This window comes from Gorilla gorilla, chromosome 2, assembly GCF_029281585.2.
Source record: "Gorilla gorilla gorilla isolate KB3781 chromosome 2, NHGRI_mGorGor1-v2.1_pri, whole genome shotgun sequence".
NCBI lineage: Eukaryota > Metazoa > Chordata > Mammalia > Primates > Hominidae > Gorilla > Gorilla gorilla.
Window position 1 is genome coordinate 40,832,813 of NC_086017.1, and position 23,038 is coordinate 40,855,850.

Consider the following 23,038-nt stretch of genomic DNA (forward strand, 5'->3'; position numbering starts at 1 on the left):
CAGAGATTGATTTTTATAAATGTGAGGCAAGGAACAAAGTTTTTTCCTAATAGAAAACCAGTTCTCCCAACATCGTTTATTAAATAGCCCATCCCTTTTCCTTCTGCTGATTGTGATGTTTTGGTAAGTGTCTCTATCACTGGTGATATTTCTGTATATGTATTGGTCTGTTTGGGGACTCTATTCTGATCTGTTACCCATCTGCACATCACTACCACACTGTCTTATTTGCTACAGCTTTGTAAGTGTTGATGTCTGATAGGGTACCTTGTTTTTCTTTAAAACTATCTTAATTATTTTAGATGTTCACTTTTTAAGCTATTTTATTAACTATAAGTATATACATATAAGTGCACATAAATACATATAAATGTAGCTCAATAAATTTTTTAAAACTAAATATACCTATAAAACCAGAATGCAGATCAAGAAAAAGAAGTTGGCTACCATCCCCAAAGCCTCTGTCATGCTCACCTCCTGTCACTAATGCCTCTCCCCAAAGGGAACCAATATTATGAATCCAATATCGTTGCATAAATTAGTTTTTAGTATTTTATGTAAATGGAAATATAAAGTATGTATACTTTTGTATATTCAACTCTAATAGATACTCTCAAATTGTTTCCAAAGTGGTTGTACCGAATTACTGTCAATATGAGAGCTCTAGTTGCTTCATATCTTCACCACATTTTGATATTTTCAGACAAACGGGATATGTCTGAATCCCATTTTAGCCAGTTTGGTTGGCATGTAACTTTATCCCATTATAGCTTTAATTTGCATTTTCTTAATAACTAATGAAATTGAGTGTCTTATACATTTATTGGCCATCCTGGGTATCCTGGGTTCTGAAGTATCTAAGTTTTTAGTTCATTTTTCACTGTTCTCCCAAGCATAGTCTTTCAATTCCTGTTTTACACTTTCACCTGTTGTGGGGTTTTGTTTAGTTTGTTTTTTGTTTGTTTGTTTGTTTGTTTGGGGGTTTTTTTTGTTTGTTTGCTCTGTCACCCAGGCTAGAGTGCAGTGGCATGATCTTGGCTCACTGCAACCACATCCCAGGCTCAAGCAATCCTCCCACCTCAGCCTCCCAAGTAGCCAGGATCACAGGCGTGTACCACCATGGCCAGCTAATTTTTTGTATTTTTAGTAGAGATGGGGTTTCCCCATGTTGTCCAGGCTGGTCTTGAACTCCTGAGTTCACAGGATCTGCCTGCCTCAGCATCCCAAGGTACTGGGATTGCAGGCATGAGCCACTGCACCTGGCCACACTTGTGCCTTTTTCTTTTCCCCTATGTAAACAAAAGTCCATCCTACCCTGCTATATAGAACACATGACTCTTTCTTCAAGAATTCCTTTTCCTTCAAGGCCCATCATGACTTTCTTGATCTCTCATGCTTCTGCTAATTCCCCAGTCAAATACTGTATCTACCCCGTTTGATAATTTGTAGGTTTTTTTAACTTATTGTTGATAACACATTCTTCCTTGAACTAGAACTATCTTTGTACTTGTCACTTGCCCACTATTTCAGAGTTTTCAAACAGTGGGTAGCAACCTATTAATGAGTCATGAAATCAGTTAGTGTTTCACAACTGATATGGCTTGGATCTGTGTCCCCACCCAAATCTCATGTTGAATTATAATTCCCAGTGTTAGAGGTGGGGCCTGGTAGGAGGTGATTGGACCATGCAGATGGTTTCTGATGGTTTAGTACCATCCCCTTAGTGCTATCTCGTGATAGAGTTCTCACGAGATCTGGTTTTTTGAAAAGTGGGCAGCACCTGCCCCTTTGCTCTCTCTCTTCAACCTACTCCAGCCATGTAGCATGTGCTGGCTTCCCCTTCACCTTCTACCATGATTAGGAGTTTCCTGAGGCCTCCCCACCCATGCATCCCACACAGCCTGTGGAAGAATGAGCCAATTAAACCTCTTTTCTTTATAAATTACCCAGTCTCAGGTATGTCTTTATAGCAGTGTGAGAACAGACTAATATAACAACTATAATTTTTAAAATATGAAAGAGAATAGACTAGAAATGGAATATAAATAAAATATGAATACAAATAGACTAGATAGAAAATATCAAGTTAACTGTATATAATGGTAAATCTTTATTTAATAATATTCTTATTTCATATATATATATACCTGCATGGTGGATTATGTTATAAAATGTATTTTTTAACACTGAACTTCTGTCAAAAAAAGTTTAAAAAACAATGTCTTATTTGACTTTAATCTTCATGAGGGCAAAGAAAGTCTTCCTTCATATTTTATTATTTATAGGGCTGTCATATTGCCTTGTACATAGGCCAAGACATATGATTTGAACTGAATTGATCCTCAGAACTTAGAAACTTTGCTTTCATTTACAAATCATTTTATATTGCCGCTTTGCTGTAATCACTCATTTAAATAAAGAATCCACTCCAAAAATTAAGGCATTAGAAGAAATTTCAGATCCCTGCCTTTTACAGGAAGCCCTTGAGTCCTGTACACCAGTGCTATCGTATGTTAGTGAACCAATCCTGGTCTACAAACATTTTTGCTAGTGATTCACAAAGAGATAGTCGAGAGTAAATATTTGGAAACTTCTATAGCAATTCGACACAGTAGTTGTATGCTTGTTGAATCTAATATTTAAAAAATAGAGATTGTTTTTGTCATTTCACTTTTTTAAGTAATTTTTATTGTATTTATAAAAATATAAGTTCAAAATGGTTTAAAAATCAAAAAGTGGTCCTACAAAAAGACAATTTGAGAAGGACTGTTCCAAAATATAAATGAAAGATGTGCATTTTTAAATTATCGAAAATACAAGCCAGGTGTGGTGGCATATGCCTGTAATCCTAGCACTTTGGGAGGCTGAGGCAGGAGGATCACTTGAGCCTAAGAGTTCAAGACCAGCCTGAACAATATAGTGAGATCTTGCCTCTGCAAAAAATAAAAAATTTAGCCAAGTGTGGTAGCATGTGCCTGTAATTCCTGCTACTTGTGAGGCGGAGGTGGGAGGATCACTTGAGCCCTGGAGGTAGAAGTTGCAGTGAGCTATGATTATGCCACCACACTCTAGCTGGGGTGACAGAATGAGACCCTGTCTGAAATAAATAAATAAGTACAGATTTCTTCTGTAAGTTTCCTGAATTTTATTACTAAAACAGAAAGTATCCTATGTAGCCTGGCCTTTGTTGAAGTCACAATGTATATTTGCTATCGTTTTATGGGTTGCATTCGTGTATTTTATCTGGAATACCTGCATCTTCTGACTAATGGCCTCCACATCTTTTTGACCATGCCTCTTGCATTAGTAAAATACTTTGAGAATATGCTCCCATATATGTATATTTATTAGCAATAATTTCATATTTACTATAGTCAATTATTAGGTACATTGTAAAACACATATCAAAAATAATAAAGGTTGGGACAAAAAAAACAAATCTTCATGGAAGTTCAAGTTAAACATTTTTCTCCTAAAGGTGCATATACTCTGACTTTGGAGATTCTTACCCTAGATCTGATGCAGCAAACTTTTTCTGGGAAGATCCAAAGAGTTAATATTTTTAGCTTTCAGTCTCTGTTGCAAGTTTCAACTCTGACTTTATAGTATGAAACCAGGCATAAGCAATAGGTTTAAAAATGAGCATGGCTGTATTTCAGAAAACTTTATAAAAACAAGTAGTGAGCCAGACTTGGACCAAGAGCCATTGTTTGCTGATTTCTGCTCTAGATTTTAGGGAAAATTGCAAATCCCATATTCACTCTCCTAGGGAATGTGAATTGCAGCATAAGAAGCCAGAGAAATATAAAAATCCCAATTTCCTATTTTGTTGTTGTTGTTGTTTGTTTGAGATGGAGTCCCATGCTGTCACCCAGGCTGGAGTGCAGTGGCCCAATTTCGGCTCACTGCAACTTCTGCCTCCCAGGTTCAAGGGATTCTCTTGCCTCAGTCACTGAGTATCTGGGATTACAGGGGCATACCACCACTCCCAGCTAATTTTTGTATTTCCAGTAGACACATGGTTTCACCATGTTGCCCAAGCTGATCTTGAACTCCTAACTTCAAGTGATCCACCCCCTCAGCCTCCCAAAGTGTTGGGATTACAGGCGTGAGCCACGGCACCCAGCCCCCACCCTTTTTTTTTTTTCAATGGAGTACAAACAAACTTACTTTATGGATGAGGAAACTAAGGCCCAAAGAGATGACCTTCCCAATCATCCCAGCAAAGAAATATTGCTGTGTATAATTGCAATTCATGCTTACTAACTAAATCTTATACTTGGTCATAAAACCATCACATTTAGTAACAACCAATTAAATTATTTTATTAATGAAGAAAATCCTGCCTCAGCAAAGTATGATTTCCTATAGTTTTTTTTTTCCTCAGGTTTTTCATTATTTCACTCAGAAAATATTGCATTTAGGGTTAAGAAAGCTTAGCAGAATCACTTCTAACTAATTCAGTGAATAAAAAACTTAAAAAGATGGATTTTAAAAAACCCAGTGATTTGTTTTCAGGAAAGTCTCGAAAATTGACAAGAATTCAAATTACAAATGGAAAATATTCTCAAGAGTTTCATTTTAGTAACTGTACCTGGTGTTAATGATCCACATAGGTGTTGCTTAAAAATGAACGATCAATTTTTGCAAACAACATGCTTGCCAACAGAATGCAGAGGGCTTTCACACACACTGCTCTTAAGTCATGGTTAATTCATAGCCAAGGACACAACTAATGTGAGCAGTAAATAACATCTTGCCGTGCAGGTCAGCAGATCAAGAAGGATGTTGTTACCCTGAAAGGGCTCAAGGACATCAGCTAGTGCCTCTTTATTTGTTCTGCTTCTGCATCTAGGACACAGCCTAGCACAGTATGGAGAGTTGACATTTGTGGAATGAATGAATGAACGGATGAAAATATGGGACTGCTGAAGAGGACTGAATTCTCTACAGAGATGTCTTAAAGTTGTTCTCATTGCTTTTACTTTTTAAATTTCTTCTATTTCATTGAGACTATTGAAGACAAAGCTGAGGAAGAATCTTGGGAAATGAATCTTTTGAATAGTGATCTGGTTCAACAGAAAAGGAACTGAAAGAGATAAAAAATTATTAGGCCAACATTCTATATCTTCTGGTAAAGAGTTTACAAATAAATAAAATTTACAAATGTTTTTTCACATTTTATAGTATCCTTTTAAAAACCCAAATTCGTTGTAAGAATCCGTCCAGACAAGAGAAGATTTCCAAATTTACTCTATCTTTAAAATGAAAACTATGCGACTTTGCTTTGCAACTCTATATAGCAAATTCCATGGGGATGGGAAAATAGAATTCATGAGTGATCCATCTCCAAACAGCTTATAGACATTCCTACTAAGGTGCCACTTTCCCATCCTTTGTCACCCAAGAAAATTCCTCAATGAGAACTGATTTTGAGTGGTTGGGAAGAGGAAAGGATTCCTCTTTCCTACCCCCAATCCCTCTACTTACTGGTAGTTTGTTAAAATTCCTTTTAACAAAGGACCATAATTTTTGTTCCATAAAAATACTTAAAATGCAAATAACTCTGGAAGTGAAAAAAAAAAAAAAAAAAGAAAAACAAAGCTGTTGACGTAGATTCACACTAAGGGGTAAATAGCTTATCAGATCTTTTCCAGAGAGTAGGTTCTGATGGCTACAGGCTCCATGGAGAGAAAAAGGCACTGGGGAAAAGTAGAACAAATGTTGCCTAATTTACATTTTTGCTTGAGGCTGGCCCTGTTTCTGAATTTAGTGCCTATACCTGATCAATCCCCAGAGACTTGTTCCTATCATGTCTCCAGCTGCCATTCGCCTTCCTCCATCACCTGTGCCTCCCCTCCTCCTCTACCTGCCTGTTTTTATGCCACCAGCAGTCATTCAATTAAATGCAATTTCAGTTTTTCCCTGTCTGTCTCAACAAAGCCACTCCATATGGGATCAAATGCTAGATAAGAATCTTTTGAGATAACCGTGACCCAGCTGATTAGTAAAGGACTTCGGTTTTCCCTAAGATGGTGTATCACTGGTCAGCTCCTGAGATAGCAGCAGGAGGTTTATTGGAGAGTATGCTCAGAATCAGCACCCCTGAGAGACAGAGGGAAGTCATTGAGGGCAGGGAGAGAAGCTGAGCTACAGTATAGTTGCAGCAAAGGTCTCAGCCAATCCAACCTGGAGATCTAGAGCTGAGAGGGCCCTTCAGAGTTGTTCTGAATTGAGGCAGGAGAGCTGCACCTTTATAACCCTGCACTGACCAGCCACTGAATGTAGTTTGTGCCTGAAAATGGGTATGATCTTGGGGCAAGACACTCTCTTCAGCCAAGCACAAATCCCAAAGAGGACAATCAGCTAAGGGGCATCAGCCATTAGCACCTCCAGCAGCTGGGAAAATAAGTGCCTCTTTCCTAGAGGGGGATCTTAGGTATCATGATATCCACTAAAATAAAGTTACTGTTCTTTTTAAGTACAGGCTTTAAATTGGGGCTTAAAAGCAAAAATCACTCATTATTTTGTTAGAAACTTTACCAAGATCTCTTCTTCCTTGCAGAAAAACATGTCACCCATAGTAATGCACCCATGGCTTCCAAGTTGCCAATTCAACACACATGGATTAATCTGCATTTGCAACTGTCATATTCATGATAATTCATGCAGACTTCTGTCTGCTTCATTGTAAGTGTAGTCAGACACATGAATTAAAATATTTGGGATGGACACAGTGGCTCACGCCTGTAATCCTAGCACTTTGGGAGGCCGAGGCGGGCAGATCACTAGGTCAAGAGATTGAGACCATCCTGACCAACGTGGTGAAACCCTGTCTCTACTAAAAATACAAAAATTAGCCGGGCATGGTGGCACGCACCTGTAGTCTCAGCTACTTGGGAGCCTGAGGCAGGAGAATTCCTTGAATCTGGGAGGCGGAGGTTGCAGTGAGCCGAGATCACACCACTGCGCTCCAGCCTGCCATAGAGCGAGACTCCATCTCAAAAAATAATAATAAAATGAAATAAAATACACCTGAAATTTATATTATTATAAATTATTTTTCTATTCTCTTTAACATTGCAGTTAAGAATACGTGTATAGTAATATTTATACAAATTTTATTTCAGGAAAGTAAGGGAAACACGGCAAAATATTTTGTATGAAAAGGGATCATTAGATCTGAAAATGTAATTTAGGATGGAAGCTTGCCTTAGAGTAATTCTAAACCCTAGCTGCCACTTAAAAACACTTACGAAGCTATAAAATATCCTGATGCCCAGGTCATATGCAAGACCAAGTAAATCAGAACTTCTGGAGGCAAAACCGAGACATTATTATTTTTGAAACTCTTCAAGGAATTGCAATGAATAGATAAGATTGAAAAATCCATGTCCTGGGGCAGTGATTCTCAAAATTAAACGTGCATCACAAGCACCTTGTGATTGATCAGGCGCAGATAGCTGGGACCCACCTCCACAGCTTCTGATTCGATAGCTCCGGGATAGGGCTGAGAATTTTTCTTTCTAATCAGTTCCTGAGTGACGCTGATGCTGCTGGTCCAGGACCACCCTTTGAGAGGCAGGGTTCTAGAGGCTTTGCCTGCCTGAGCAGAGTCCCCTCGCCACATTTAGCAGCTTTTCCTTGTCCCTGGTATCACCCATAAAACATTTTGGAAAATCTTCGCCTTTGTCAGTTTTTGGAAAGACCCTTTCCCCTCTATGCAGCTATTTCCAAATGCCACATTTTTCTACCCTCTAAGGAGGAACCACCAGCCATCAGGAAAGATAACCTCTAACTTCTTCCATAATTTTTTCATCTCCTTTTGTTTTGGATTTATTTGTCATTATAGACATGGTTTTACAAATTACAGAACTAAAAACACTCTTTCAAAACAACAACTTAATTGCTTCTGTTGTACAGTTCAATCCTAACATTTATGCTGTTGAGAACCAAATGCACTCACCGATGTCTTTTCACACTTGCTTTTTATCCTGAGATGGGCCAGATACAGCTGCTCTTCTCTATTATATAGCATTTTGCTGCCAGGTTCTAGAAGTACATTTGTTTTGACTCAAATCAAGCAAAGGCCATAAATAACACAAAGATGGGCAGGAGTAATTTGGCCACAACCCTCTCTTAGTTCCTCCTAAAATCAGAGTATTTCCCAGGAGGATTTAAGATAGGATTTGTTTATCCCCTGCTTCCTGCAGCTGCTTCAGTGAGACAGAGAGGTTTCTGAAACTCCTATGAAGTCTCATACCTCAACCTCAAGCGCTAAAGCTGATAAGGAAGTTGGGCGATTCAGATAAAAATTAACTTTCCCTTTTAAGAGAGCCTGAGGGAAAAACGGACAAAAAGTCCTCATTTTCTTTAGCAAAAGAAAAATAGTCACACAATTTTTCAGCTTAGCCAAGATTAATAACTCGTAATCTGAAGATATTGGCTTCTGTTGAAGTGAATATCAAGATTTATTGACCTGTGAAGTAAATATTAACAGAGGTGAAACTGAGGTTAATAACAAACCTCAGGGGATAATACATCTTCATATTTGCTGGGATAAAAAGTCAGCCCATATATTGCTCATGCATACATTCAAAAACCTCTTTAACCAAAAAGCTCTGGAAATCTCTTTGCTGTGACAGATTGCTTAAATATATGGCCGAATTTCTATTTGTATTAACATTCTCTGGCTGTACTAAGGCAGCCAGAAAAGCAAAACATTAATAGCTTCTTCTGAGGATCATCAGCAGCCAATCAAAAGGCAGTTGTTTATTTGCATATGAGACCTGATTGGAAGAGACTGATCCTAATCAGTATCTGATTCCCCTCAATCTCACTGATGTAGGCAGTATATTGATGTGATCACACTAGTATTCAACCACCTAATAAGCCCATCTTTTCTCCACATACAAAATAAAATACTCTAAACCATGATTTTATACACATTGAAATAAATATGCTCATTGTCACCAGTGACTAATTTTATAAACGAATGTTAAGAAATTTTATTTTTTAAAGAATAAGGAGGCCAGGCGCAGTGGCTCACGCCTGTAATCCCAGCACTTTGGGAGGCCGAGATGGGCCGATCACAAGATCAGGAGATACAGACCATCCTGGCCAATATGGTGAAACCCCGTCTGTACTAAAAATACAAAAAATTAGCTGGGTGTGGTGGCATGTGCCTGTAATCCCAGCTACTCGGGAGGCTGAAGCAGGAGAATTGCTTGAACCCGGGAGGCGGAGATTGCAATGAGCCCAGATCGGGCCAGCGCACTCCAGCCTGGCAACAGAGCGAGACTCTGTCTCAAAAAAAAAAAAAAAAAAAAAAAAAAAGAATAAGAAATATGTTTATTTCATACCTGAACAAAGGTATGAAAGGTATGAGATTTCTGGGCATTGGTGCCAGAGGAGCTGTTGGAATTCTAGTTCTAAGACTTACTTTCTCTGTGACATCAGGCAAGTCACTTCCCTGCTCTGTTCCTGAGTTTCCTCCATTGGAAAATGAAGATAACAATAGCACTTACCTCATAGGGTTGTTGCATAGATTAAAGGAGTTAGGACATTCAAAGTGCCTTAGAGTGTGCTCAGAGCATACTAATGAATATATATTTGTTTGTTTGTTTGTTTTTTAAGTTATAGAGAAAAGGGTCTTTGAAGATCCTGTGGCCCCACAGTCTCAAATCTTTGTGGGCATCTGTCCCTTAGTTTTCTCTTGGTTAGCCTTAACCGTTGACTGTAAAGTGTTGATATTACTGATGTTTATTTAAATTTAAATTTAGTTGCCAACATTTAAAATTCAGGAGAATTCCATGTAAAATAATAAGAATGCACAGCTTTTCTCACAAAATTTCAGACGACACAACCACAGTTGGACTCGTATTCTCAGCGGCCAAGAAACAGGTGGCACTAAGGGGCAGCTGCCTGCTGCAGAGGGCAAGTGACTTTATTTTCACAGGTGTGAGCATGCTATTTGCCAGTCTCTACCATTCTCCATTACTCCCTATACTGAGGCTGAGGGTCAACAGCCAAGTATTATCCCATTAACACTGTTACTTTTCTTGTAGTAGAACAAAAAGTAAAGAGAAATTTATCCTCACACCCATGTCTCTTTCAAAATGAGAAACAGAAACAAAGACAGAGAGGCTCATGCTTCAAGAAAAATGTGAGCCAGACATGCTTGTTTAGAGCATAAAGAGGATTTCTGAGTTTAATATACAAACAAAGTACATCTGTAGAGAAAAGAATACAACTTAAGCCTCCATTAGGTAAACAAACCATGAGAAGAATCATGACTGGTATGTGGAAAAGATGCCTGATGAAAAGCTTAATGATCTGTAAAAGAGACTGGAATTTTAACACAGTTGATTTTGTGAATGTGAAACAAGTGAGTGGTGGTGCTGTGATATGCAGTGATGTACATTTTATACATTTACGTCACCTGCTCCGTGCATGTAGGATTTGTATTTCTGATCCCTAATCTAAACTAAATTATTATTATATAGATGAAGAAACTAAAGCCAGAGAAGTTAAGGCAGTTGACTGATTGTAGCATACTAATTAGAGGCAGAGGTGACATTTAACCTGGGTCCCTTGGCTTCATTCCATGTCCTATTATTCAAATACAAATACAAATAGCTTCCACTGTGACTTCATGACGATACTCACTTTGATGATACTCAAAGTGAATACACACCCTCAGGTAAATTGAATCTCACCCTTCTCATCTTATGAGACCATAGAGGGATTTAAATTCTCTCAGCCTTAACTCTCCAGTTAGAAAACACTAATCCTAGTGCTAGAATTATAATTGTTCAAAATGTTTTCAAGCTGGAATAAAATATTTGATCTACTGGTTCCTGTGTCAACAGACCACTATAATCAAAGTATGAACACTTACCCAAGTCCTTTATTGGCAGAATAAAAATATTAAGAGTGGAAATATAAAACAAACGCTTAAACAGTAAATATGACATCTCATCTGTTGCCAGAGATTTCTTCACTTTCTTGTCTCAATACAGTAGAAAAAATTTTCATTTCTTTTGAAGAAAATGCAGCATTGTTCGATATCTTATTTAATCTTAGCCAACTCTCGGATTCACTCTGATTTTATTGTATTATCTCATTCTCCCAATTCTGTGAGCCCACTGGTCAGACACCTTTAGAAAGACGGCATGAGACATGCCTAGAAATATAAAATAAAAAGCTGGGAAACACTTTAAAAACCACCATGAAACTATGCCTTCTCATACAGACTGACATGCAATTTATTAAAGAGAAAGGCAACAATATTAATATCTATGATCATTTGCCCAAATGCTTTTGTTTTCTGTGCCTTTGCTGCTCCTCCTTCAGCCAATGGCTTTCTCAAAATGTAAACTGAAAATTCTTGTTCTACTGCTTATTTTATTTTTGGTTAGGTGATTTTGTTTCGTTTTGGTTCTAAGATACTAAATGATCTTATTTCTTCAGTGTGTTTCCACCTTCTCTCCCCTCTTTCTCCCATTGAAGGTGATAGGGGCCCTAACAATTGCCTCAGGGGAGGGATCTAAAGCCTCAAGGGTGGATACTGCTTAAAAGGTAGAAATCAGCTTTCAGACTTTGGTTTACAAAAGCCTAAACTAATCAAGAACTTTGCTGGTCAAATATCAAGAGAAAGAGTGTAGACTGATGGCAGAGAGGCAGCTGTCAGCTCCAACCCTGGATTCGTTCTCAGCCCCTCAGCGCTAAGTATTCGACAGTTGACCACCTTTCGTGGAGGTTAGAATCCAGCGAAGGGGAAGAGAACTCCAAATAAATTGGGAGAAAAGGGGGAATGGATGAATCAAATTAGAATTGAAGATGTGGAGTTTTTTAATTAGTTTTTCTGGCATATCTGTGTTTGTTACCATTTAAGGACAAAATTCAATCGTCGGGGTTATTTTGACATGAAGACAGGGTAAATAGCCCCCTATTAGTATTCAGTAAGGAACTCAACCCCCTTTTAAGAACTCTGTATAAAACTCCCTTAAAACGTGTCCTCCCCTACACTGACATGGGTATAGGAACCAGAAATAATGCTTTTATCTTTGCCTCCTCCATTTCCTTTACCCCTCAATCCACTCATCACTACATTTGCTTTTCCCTTCATCTCTGTGGTTGCAAAGTCCTGCAGATTTTGCCACATCTCAGTGCTGTGGCTTATTGCATCCTCTTTCTCCTTCCCAGCACTGCTTTAATTAAGGCCCTCATTGCCTCCTGACTCACCGATACTCCTAGACTTCTGGCTTGTCTCCTGGTTTTCACTCTTGTTCTGCTCCAGTCTATTTTCCATGTAGCCTCCAGAGAAAACCACAATTCACATATGGCTATATCATTCTGGCTTAAAGTCCTACATTACAGCTTCCCAGATATGGTTTTAGATCAGGGAGAGCTCAGAGGGATAGGAGCTATCTGCAGCCTCAGGTTTTTCTTCTCTTGTCTCCAGCTCATGGTACCCTGCTATCACTAGGCTATTTCTTTCTTCAGTGCTTTGCTTTCATGACCCTTCTGCCCCAAATGCCCACCTTAACCTGTTCTTTCTCCTCTTTCCCACAGGGCTCACTCTTGCTTATCCTGAAAGCCTCAGAAATCCTTCCCTGTCTAAATATTTGACCAGCTGCTCCAACAGATGGATTAGCTGCCCCTCTCTAATGCTTCCTTTCACACCCTTCATACCCACTGAATTGCTTTTTCAGCAACCATTTATGTGTCTGTCTCTTGCAGTAGAATATATGAGTTCTGCCAGGGGAGGGACCATACCTGACTCATCCTGACTCATTTCTTTATTACTAGAACCTAGAATAGTTTCAGCCTAATGGTGGGTCTTGAAAGAATTTTGGTTGAATGCATGATAGATGAAATATACACACACAAACATACACATACAGCCTTTCTCTCTCTCTCTCTCTCTCTCTCTCTCTCTCTCTCTCCCCCCCCCCCCCCCCCCCCCACCTCCCGTCTCTCTTGGAGGGATTAAGGGATTATACTGGAAGATGAAGGATGCAACTTCTAGACTGGCTAATGCCCCTGTTGAATTGATATACATGCCTGCCCTGAAAAGAGCAAGGATTAGACATTAAATAGCTTGGATAAAGGATAAGTTTCAAAAGCAAAAAGAAATTGGAGCAAAACATAAAGTTATTCACAGAAGCAAGAAACAAACAAAAGTCACGAAATGTGTAGGTAATGACAGAAAGTGAGAAAGAAATAGACAATATTGACCATTTTGATAACTTTGCCAGGTAAATTCTAGATGCTTTAAGTATGTTAACCTATTATTTTAATACCACAAAAGTTCTCTTACATATATATTATTATCCCCTACAAATGAGAAAACCAAAGCCAAGAGGGAACAAATAATATACACTAGTGTAAATAGCTAATAAGAGATTTGATTTGAACCTAGGTCTGAGTGATACCAATATTGATGCTCTTTCTGCCACATTATATTGCTTCTAAAGATATACATGAGAAATTTTGCTTTTTTCTCCATTTGTTCTTGGAGTAGAGGGAAAGGAAGAGAAGGGCACGGTTGATATCTCCTGGCATGATAATAATGATAATAATAGTAAACACTCATATAGCAATTAAGATGTACTTGGTACTGTTGTAAGTAGTCTAAATACACTTCTTACTCAATAATATCACAATCCTATGACTGAAATCTTGTCGTGAAACTCCTCCTTTTACAGATGAGCAAACTGAGGCACAGAGAGTTCATGAACTTCTCCAAAGCCACACAGATAGTAAGTCGCCAATACGGGATTCAAAACCATGAGTGTAGCAGCCAAGTGGATGCCCTTAGCTATTCTGCCTCCAAACATCCCCACATGGGACACAGAAAGAAGATAACCAGAAGAACCCAGAAGAAAAGAAATCCATATTGCACAGAGACTTTTTCTAGTCACTCTATGGGTTTTCACTATAACTTTATGCAGATAAAGTAGAGGTGTATATTAACACCCCATTACACAGATAACCTTCACAAGACCTTCAACTTGAGGATCAATTAGATCCTGGAAAAAGGCTGTAAGTCTTTATATCATTATATTTATATAATTATATCATTTATATCATTATAAATTATACTTCTATTTTCTATAGCAAAACATGATAAATTAGGTTTATTTCTGGAAAAGCATTCAAATAAAAAATACCAAAATAAACACAAAAATACATGAAAGAGACACAAATGTAAGCTTTCATAAACATTTCTTACATTACACATTTTACATAAGTTTGGTTTCTACATATACTAGACTTGTTGAAGGTTATTAAAATAGGAATTAATGAAGTTTGGATTGAAGGTAAATTATTTTTCCTTGCAGACTTCCCTGTAGCTAGCATAGGCATATGTCACTGCTTTAGGCATCTCAGACTTGAATTCAAAATTAGAGTGATTAGTCTCAAAACTTTTTATTCTAATTTGTTGTGAATGAATGGAAAATTTTAGCATAGTAAAAGCTGGGAGAAATCATTTCCACAGTGTCATCTTTTTCAATGAACTCTTGCTCTTCTATTTCAATAAGTCCTTTGACAATGACCTCTACCTGATTTGTCAATATTGCTAATTATTGCAGTCATTATCAACTACCCTCATGGTTTTGGTATTTTGGGTTCTGATATACGCTACTAAAAATTCAGGCATCTTTGTTTATGTGACCCTATTATTTTACAATATAAATCTGAAATCTGAAAATTATTTGCATATTGATTATGTATTTTAAAATTCTCTGTTTCACTCAAATTTTGTATTAAACTTAAGTGTTCTTGTTTAGAAAGCATTCTTTCTAAAAGTCCAGATTCCTGAAGATGAAGAAAATGACAATTGATATAGTAAATTCTCATTCATAAGAATAATTCTTGTCTACTTCAAAGGACTTCTGCACAAGTGGTATATAAATCTGACAGTTTTGAAATTGGAAAAGGTAACTGCTTAAAGTATCTAGCAGTAGAAAATAAAACCAAAGAAGATACAAATGAAGCTGAAATAGCAAAAATTCAGTGTGCTCTCTCTCTCTCTGCATATATATCTATATCTATTTACATAGATATAGATCTCTATCTCTCTCTATATAGGTATTAGTCCATTCATAGATAGATAGATAGATAGTATTAGTCCATTCTCACGCTGCTAATAAAGACATACAAGAGACTGGGTAATTTATAAAGGAAAGAGGTTTAATTGACTCACAGTTCCACATGGCTGGGGAGGCCTCAGGAAACTTACAGTCATAGTGGAAGGCACCTCTTCACAGGGTGGTAGGAGAAAGAATGAGTGCCCAGCAAAGAGGGAAGCCCCTTACAAAACCGCCAGATCTCATGATAACTAACTCACTATCTCAAGAACAGGATGGGGGAAAATGCCCTCATGATTCAATTATCTCCACCTGGTCCCTCCCATGACATGTGGGGTTTATGGGAACTAAAATTCAAGATGAGATTTGGGTGGGGACACAGAGCCAAATCATATAATTTCACCCCTGGGTCCTCCCAAATCTCATGTCCTCACAATTCAAAACACAATCATGTCCTTCCAACAGTCTCCCAAAGTCTTAACTCATTCCAGCATTAACTCAAAAGTCCAAGCCCAAAGTCTTATCTAAGACAAGGCAAGTCCCTTTCACCTCTGAACCTGTAAAATCAAAAGCAAGTTAGCTACTTCCCAGATACAATGTGGGTACAGGCATTGGATAAGTACACCTGTTCCAAATGGGAGAATTTGGCCAACACGAAAAGGCTACAGACCCCATGTAAGTCTGAAGTGCAATAGGGCAGTAATTAAATCTCTTAAAGCTCCAAAATCTCCTTTGAGTCCATGTCTCACATTCAGGTCATGCTGATGCAAGAAGTGTGCTCCCATGACCTTGGGCAGCTCTGCCCTTGTGGCTTTGTGGGGTACAGCCCCCTTCTCAGCTGTTTTCATGGCTGGTGTTGAGTGTCTGTGGCTGTTCCAGGTGATGGTGCAGGCTATCAGTGGATCTATCATTCTGGGGTCTGGAGGATGGTCCTCCTCTCACAGCTCTACTAGGCAGTACCTCAGTGGGTACTCTGTGTTGGGGCTCCAACCCCACATTTCCTTCCTGCACTACCCTAGCAAAGGTTCTACATGAGGGCTTCACCCCTGCAGCACAGCCAGGTGTTTCCATACCTCCTCTGAAATCTAGGCAGAGGTTCTCAAACTTCAATTATTGTCTCATGTGTACCTGTAGGACCAGCACCACATGGAAACTGCAAAGACTTGGGGCTTGCACCTCTGAAGCCATGGCCCGAGCTGTACCTGGGCCCCTTTTAGCCATGGCTAGAGCACCTGGGACACAGGGCACGACGTCCCTGGCTGCACACAGCCGGGGCACCCTGGATCTGTCCCAGGAAACCATTTTTTCCTCTTAGGCCTCTGGGGTTACTGTGAAGGTCTCTGACATGCCCTGGAGACATTTTCCCCATTGCCTTGGTGATTAACATTTGGCTCCTTGTTACTTATGCAAATTTCTGCAGCCAGCTTGAATTTCTCCCTAGAAAATGGGTTTTTCTTTTCTACCACATCATCAGGGTGCAAAGTTTCTAAATATTTATGCTCTACCACTTCTTGATGCTTTGCTGCTTAGAAATTCCTTCCAGTAGATACCCTAAATCATCTCTCTCAAGTTCAAAGTTCCACAGATCTCTAGGGCGAGGGCAAAATGCTGCCAGTGTCTTTGCTAAAACATAACAAGTCACCTTTGCTCCAGTTCCCAAGTTCCTCATCTCCATCTGAAACCACCTCAGCCTGGACTTCATTGTCTATATCACTAACAGCATTTTGGTCAAAGCCATTCAACAAGTCTTTAGGAAGTTCCAAACTTTCCCACATCTTTTTTTTTCTCCTGAGTTCTCCAAGTCTCTAGGAAGTTCCAAACCTTCCCACATTTTCCTCTCTTCTTCTGAGCCCTCCAAGCTGTTCCAACCTTTGCCTTTTACCCAGTTCAAAATTAGCTTCCACATTTTCAGGTATCTTTATGGTAGTGCCCCACTACCTGGTACAAATTTGCTGTATTAGTTTGTTCTCACACTGCTAATAAATATATACCGGAAACTGTGTAATTTATAAAGGAGAAAGGTTTAATTAACTCACAGTTCCACACGGCTGGGGAGGCCTCAGGAAACTTATAATCATGGTGGAAGGCACCTCTTCACAGGGCAGTAGGAGAGAGAATGAGTGCCCAGCAAAGGAGGAAGCCCCTTAAGAACCATCAGATCTTGTGAGAACTTTCACAAGAACAGGATGGAGGAAACTGTCCCATGATTCAATTATGTTCACCTGGTCCCTCCCATGACACGTGGGTATTATGGGAACTAAAATTCAAGATGAGATTTCAGTGGAGACAAAACTGAACCATGTCATATATATGTATATACTCACACACATAAATATATAGAAAGAGTATATATATATATACACACACGAAGATATACATATATACGTGTGTGTGCGTATATATACGTATATGTATACACATACATATATATGTATATATATAATTTTAGCTCCTGAAAGTTGTTCAAAAGTCCTCTGAAGCAGGAGAAACAATTATATGATTATTTCAAAATAAAGCATCTTCTTTCTCATATTCCCTGATGAGAACCCGAGAGCCGTTTCAGCAGCCAGAAAAATGTATACAAAAATATACTACCCAATTATGTATTAATGCACACATTGCCTTCATTTTGCCTTATTTTCAGATAGAAACTTAAACAATTGAACATACATAAAACAACTCCATTAATAATGGGCAACAGACATGAACAGACACTTCTCAAAAGAAGATATGCAAGTGGCCAACAAACATATGAAAAAATGCTCAACAGCACTAATCATCAGATAAATGCATATCAAATACATAAGGAAATGGCATCTCATGCCAGTCATAATGACTATTATTAAAAAGTCAAAAAATAACAGATGCTGGTAAGGGTGTAGAGAAAAGAGAGTTCTTATACACTGTTGGTGGGAATGTAAATTAGTTCAGTGGCTGTGGGAAGCTGTTTGTAGATGTCTCAAATAACTTAAAACAGAACTACCACTGAAGCTAGCAATCCCAATACTGAATATATATGCAACTAAAAACAAATTGTTCTACCAAAAGACACACACACTCATATGTTCATCACAGCACAGCACTAGTCACAATAGCAAAGACATGTAATCAACCTAGGTGCCCATCAGTGGTAGATTGCATGAAGAAAATGTACATATACACCATTAAATACTATGTAGCCATAAAAAAGAATGAGATCATGTCCTTTGCAGCAACGTGGGTGGAGCTGGAGCCGATTATCCTAAGCAAACTAACAGAAAAAGAAAACCAAAAACCAAATACAAGCATGTTCTTACAAGTGGGAGCTAAACAGTGGGTACTCATGAACATAAATATGGCAACAACAGAGACTGGGGACTACTAGATGGGAGGAGGAAAAAAGGGGAAAAAGAGTTGAAAAACTACCTATTGGGTATTGTACTCAGTACCTGGGTAATAGGATTATTCATATCGCAAACCTCATCATCAAGCAATATACCCGGGTAACAAACCTGCACATGTAACCCTTGAATCTAAAATAAAAGCTGAAAAAAAAAATCAGAAATTAGAAGTAGTACTAACACTTTGGAAACATTTACTGCTATTCCTCTATTTAGATTATGCCACAATGTATACACAGTTTAAAAGAAAAATCAATGTACATCATATCGTAAAAAGATTTAACATTTTCATCTTTTAAAAAAGAGAAAATTATATTATTAAATGTTTTATAATTCTCATTTCTTTCTGATGTAATGTGTCTTAGCACGATACTTTATTAATGTTATCTGTTAATATATATTTAGCATTTATATTTTCAATGCATTTATAATTTTATGTTTATAAGTTTTGTGATGGAAAATGTTGATATCTAGTTGCTGATTTTTTAAATTATTTTATGAATCTTGAGCATGCTTTTAAAATTAGCAAGAATGCCAGAACTATGCAAATTAATTAACAAAATGCTGTAACTTTCACTCAACAACAGTAAAAAACTTGACAAATATAAGTTTTTGTTATTTTTATTTAAGATAAAAAAATTAAAATGAGGTTATGCTTACAAATAAAGCTAGTGTAGGTGGCCTGTATGTCATTTAGAATTAAATTATGCTTATCTCTTCAAAATAATTTCTCAAATTTTAATATATGCAAGAATCACCTGAGGATCTTACTGAAATTTAAGTTCTGATTCAGTAGGTCTGGACTGGGGTCTGGGATTTTGCAAATTTTAACAAACTCCCAGGTGGCATTAATGCTACTGGTCCAGGGACCACTCTTTGAGTGGGAAGGCTCTTCTAGAGTACTTCACATCATTCTCCAATGAATGTTAGAGATCACTACCAGGTAGGGCTGTCTTAATGCCTATGATTTAAATGAATGGAAGAGGGCATGCTGGGAACAGTGAGGTAAGGTAAGATAGGTAAGGTGATCTTGGTCTTACAAGTTGGCAGGAGATTGGAATTTATATGGAAAAAAATCTGAGTTAAAGAGTCTTATGAATGGAGATCTGGGAAACATTCTGTTCATGGTGTACATACAAATTGAAGTAGGAGAAACTGGTGGAGAACGTTTTCAGAAAATTCCTTCTTTCAATGAATGTCACTGAAAAGAGCATGAAGGTTGAGTGCAGCTTTGTCCCGGGATTCCTGGCTGTTCTTCCACTCCCAGGAAGCAGTGAGCTCCTGGCACAGAAATCCCTATGTGAGCCCTGGGCAGTGGAATCAGCAAAACAATGGAACAGGACACCAGCATTCACTGTTTGCTTTGTGTCTTATCCTTCAGGATGCTCCCCCTGACTGTGCCAAGCTACCTTGGTCTGCATGCCTGTGTGCTCTCCATGCCTCTCTCTTCATGGCACTGGTCTCATTGAATCAGGACCATCTGTTTGCTCACCTGTATCTCCCCTTTAAACCTGGAATACCCTGAGGGCATGAGCTGCTCATACTGTGTCTGTTGTATATATGGTACCTAGCACAGTGTCCAGTTTTTGCCTGATCCTGATCACTAAATATTTGTTCAGTAAGTGAATGAGACCTTAAAGATCATTTAACCCCACTGAATCCCTTTTTACCATTGTTAAATTAAGAAACACTCTGAGATAGAATGAACCTGTAGCTGTGCTCCTATAGCTGCCCACTATGGTTTTCCATTTTGCTTTTACCTCTGTATTGACACAGTAGATTTTAACCCATTTATGCCTGAGGTTGCAATTTTTTGAATTTTTGCAATCAGACCTTTGCTATGATCTTGAGCAGTAGGATATAAATAACTCCCACATGATTAGCGTTCCAATAATGGAACATTAGGCATAAAGGGACTAACGCCAACCCTCTACCCCAAGATTCTATTTAACCTACTGTGACTCACATTGGGCTTTCTGATTCAGTGTTCCTGATTCTGATTTCTGATTCTTGTTCTTGGATTAGGGAGCAGACTTCACCCACGCAATGACAGCAGAGACTCTTCTATTTTTTTCTGTCTTCATTAAGCTCTTCAGGTAGCGAGAAAAAGATGTATTCAGATTACCTCAGGGAATCAGGCACTTTGTAAGAAAGCAAGGGAGGCAAGAAAGTCAGGAACCTTCCTCGGCAGGGAAAAAGCACTCAGGTCCTTGAGCCTTCCCAGCTGGGACTGGGACTGCCTATAGGCAATATGGCAATGCTCGTGACCACTGAGGATGCAGCAAAAACTCCAGTGTCCCAGCTTGCTCACCATACTCTCCTAGGCAGGAGCCCATGGCTCCTTGCTGCTTTTGCTGCATGCTGTGTTAGAAGTAAGGGCAGGAGATTCATGTGGCATGAGGGTCAGACTCTGTATGTGGAACCACCAGGCAGTTGGGGACACTGTCATTACCTTGTCAACGTTGTAGTGAGATATGGGGCAAAGAGCCCACTCTGTGGCCCTTCAAACTGTCAGTGGTTTACCCTCCAGTTCTCTCACCTTCCTCATGCTATCCCCTTGTCCCAACCAACAGGAGTCAGAAAGATATTCTCTTTCTTGGGTATTTCAGGTGTCATCACATGGGCAAACTCACCCTGTACATGTTCCTGTTTCACGAGAAAGAGCAGTATCAGAGAATGTTGCAGACATAGTCTCTGAGGTCCCTAAATGCTCACAAAGTTATTTAAATAAATGGCAAAATATGATGCTTTCATTGTGATAAAATTGTGTAAGTGCATTATGGATGATTTACTTACTAAGGATGGCCACAGCATTTAGGTGTCTGTGTTGCATTTTGGTTTATGATCACAACAGTGCCAAGATGTATACTTTTGATTTTTGTGAGCTAATGACAAAAGTAGAAACCATCAGTATGTAAATGTTAATAATTCTCTTTCAAAGTAAACAGATCCTCATTATCTGTACAAATTAGGGTTTTACAAAAGTTCTATTACAGAAGAGTGGTGGAAAGTTGGTCCTTCCCATGGCATCATATAACATGGGCTACATGAGACATGTGAGACTTTCTGTGCAATTTCACAGTTACATATTTACTTTGAGATCAGCAATTTAGTTCCAGCAAAATGACACCATGCATCACATTGAATTTATGTTGTCAGTTTGATTTTTTATGGTCTCATTCTTTCAAAGATTTACTTTCTAATTTGTTTTGGTTTCATGCCATTTTAAGAAATATAAGCAGAGGACATTAATCAATACTTTTGGGTTTATATATATTTAAGCAAAGTTAAAAGAAAAACAATTTAAGCCAAGGTTGGAAACTAAGAAAACTTTCCCTTCTTAAGAAACTGTTCACATATTGGTCAAGCTTCAGAAACAATGGTTATCCCTTCTAAAGACATTAACCCCTTGGTTTCAAACACATTCTCCATGAAGAAGCAAAAGAGGCCCATAGTTGACATCAAATGAGGGCATTCTTTGTAGGGGACTCTATTGGAGTATCTCCCGGATCCCCTTTATTAGGCCAGCACACCTGTCTCCCAGCTTTGGTAAATGATGGCTGCTAATGGCTCATGGATGCCTCCTTCTCTGAAGAACTGGCCTCAGAAAAAAGACAGGCCACACGAGAGATAACACCTTTGCCACCCAACTGAGGACACCTCACAGCCACTGACTGGCTGACTTGAGGGTACAAAAGGCTAGACCTCTTGCCTCAAGGTGGGCTCAACTCTTGGGTACAATTCATACCCCAAAGCATCCCATGGGATCAGCAAAAGCTAAACTCCAGATGATACCACATCTGCCTAGATTCTTTTCTTCTTTATTTTGATTTCCTTATTGTTTCTCTCCAGAGAGCACACCCCAACATGCAGCTAAATGCCTGTCTTAGTCTGTGTTTCTAGGGAACCACACCTACTTCACCCTCCTAATTTATAGAAAGCCTACTCGGCACAAAGATAGGGCCTGACATTTGGGCCCAAATGAAGTATCTGTGGAAATGAGTTTTTCTTCTCTTTCCATTACCATGAATAAAAGACACGTATCTCATTCTCTAGAACATGTTGGAAAATATTTCTAAATGTGATTTAATTACCAAAGACCTCTGGCAGATTGAATATGAAGATTTCTGACTTACAGGTTGTGTGAAAATCTAAAATCCTAAATGGTTACTTTTAAATATTTTTAAATCTCCAAAACCAAATGACTCCTTTTCTGGATCCAGTTGGGGAAAATTTTCACTGGACCTGAGAGATCAACATCTCCCTAGGTATTCATTGCTGTAGCAAAGTGAAAAACCTTTGGACCCTGGAACAAATATATCTGCAATCAGTTCTCTATCTTTGTCCATAGTGATCACCTCTTTCCATTTGGTAGAAGCAACTATGTCTCCAACCATAGAAAATGAAATCTTGATTGCCAGTCCCCATTATATAAAGTATCATTTCATCATGCTTATAGAAATAGACATTTTAACCTTTCTTGCGGTTGCTCTATTGCCTTCCCCACTCACCCCATCCTAGAAGAAAAAGGAAGAAACACCTGCAAGTTAAACTGAGTTA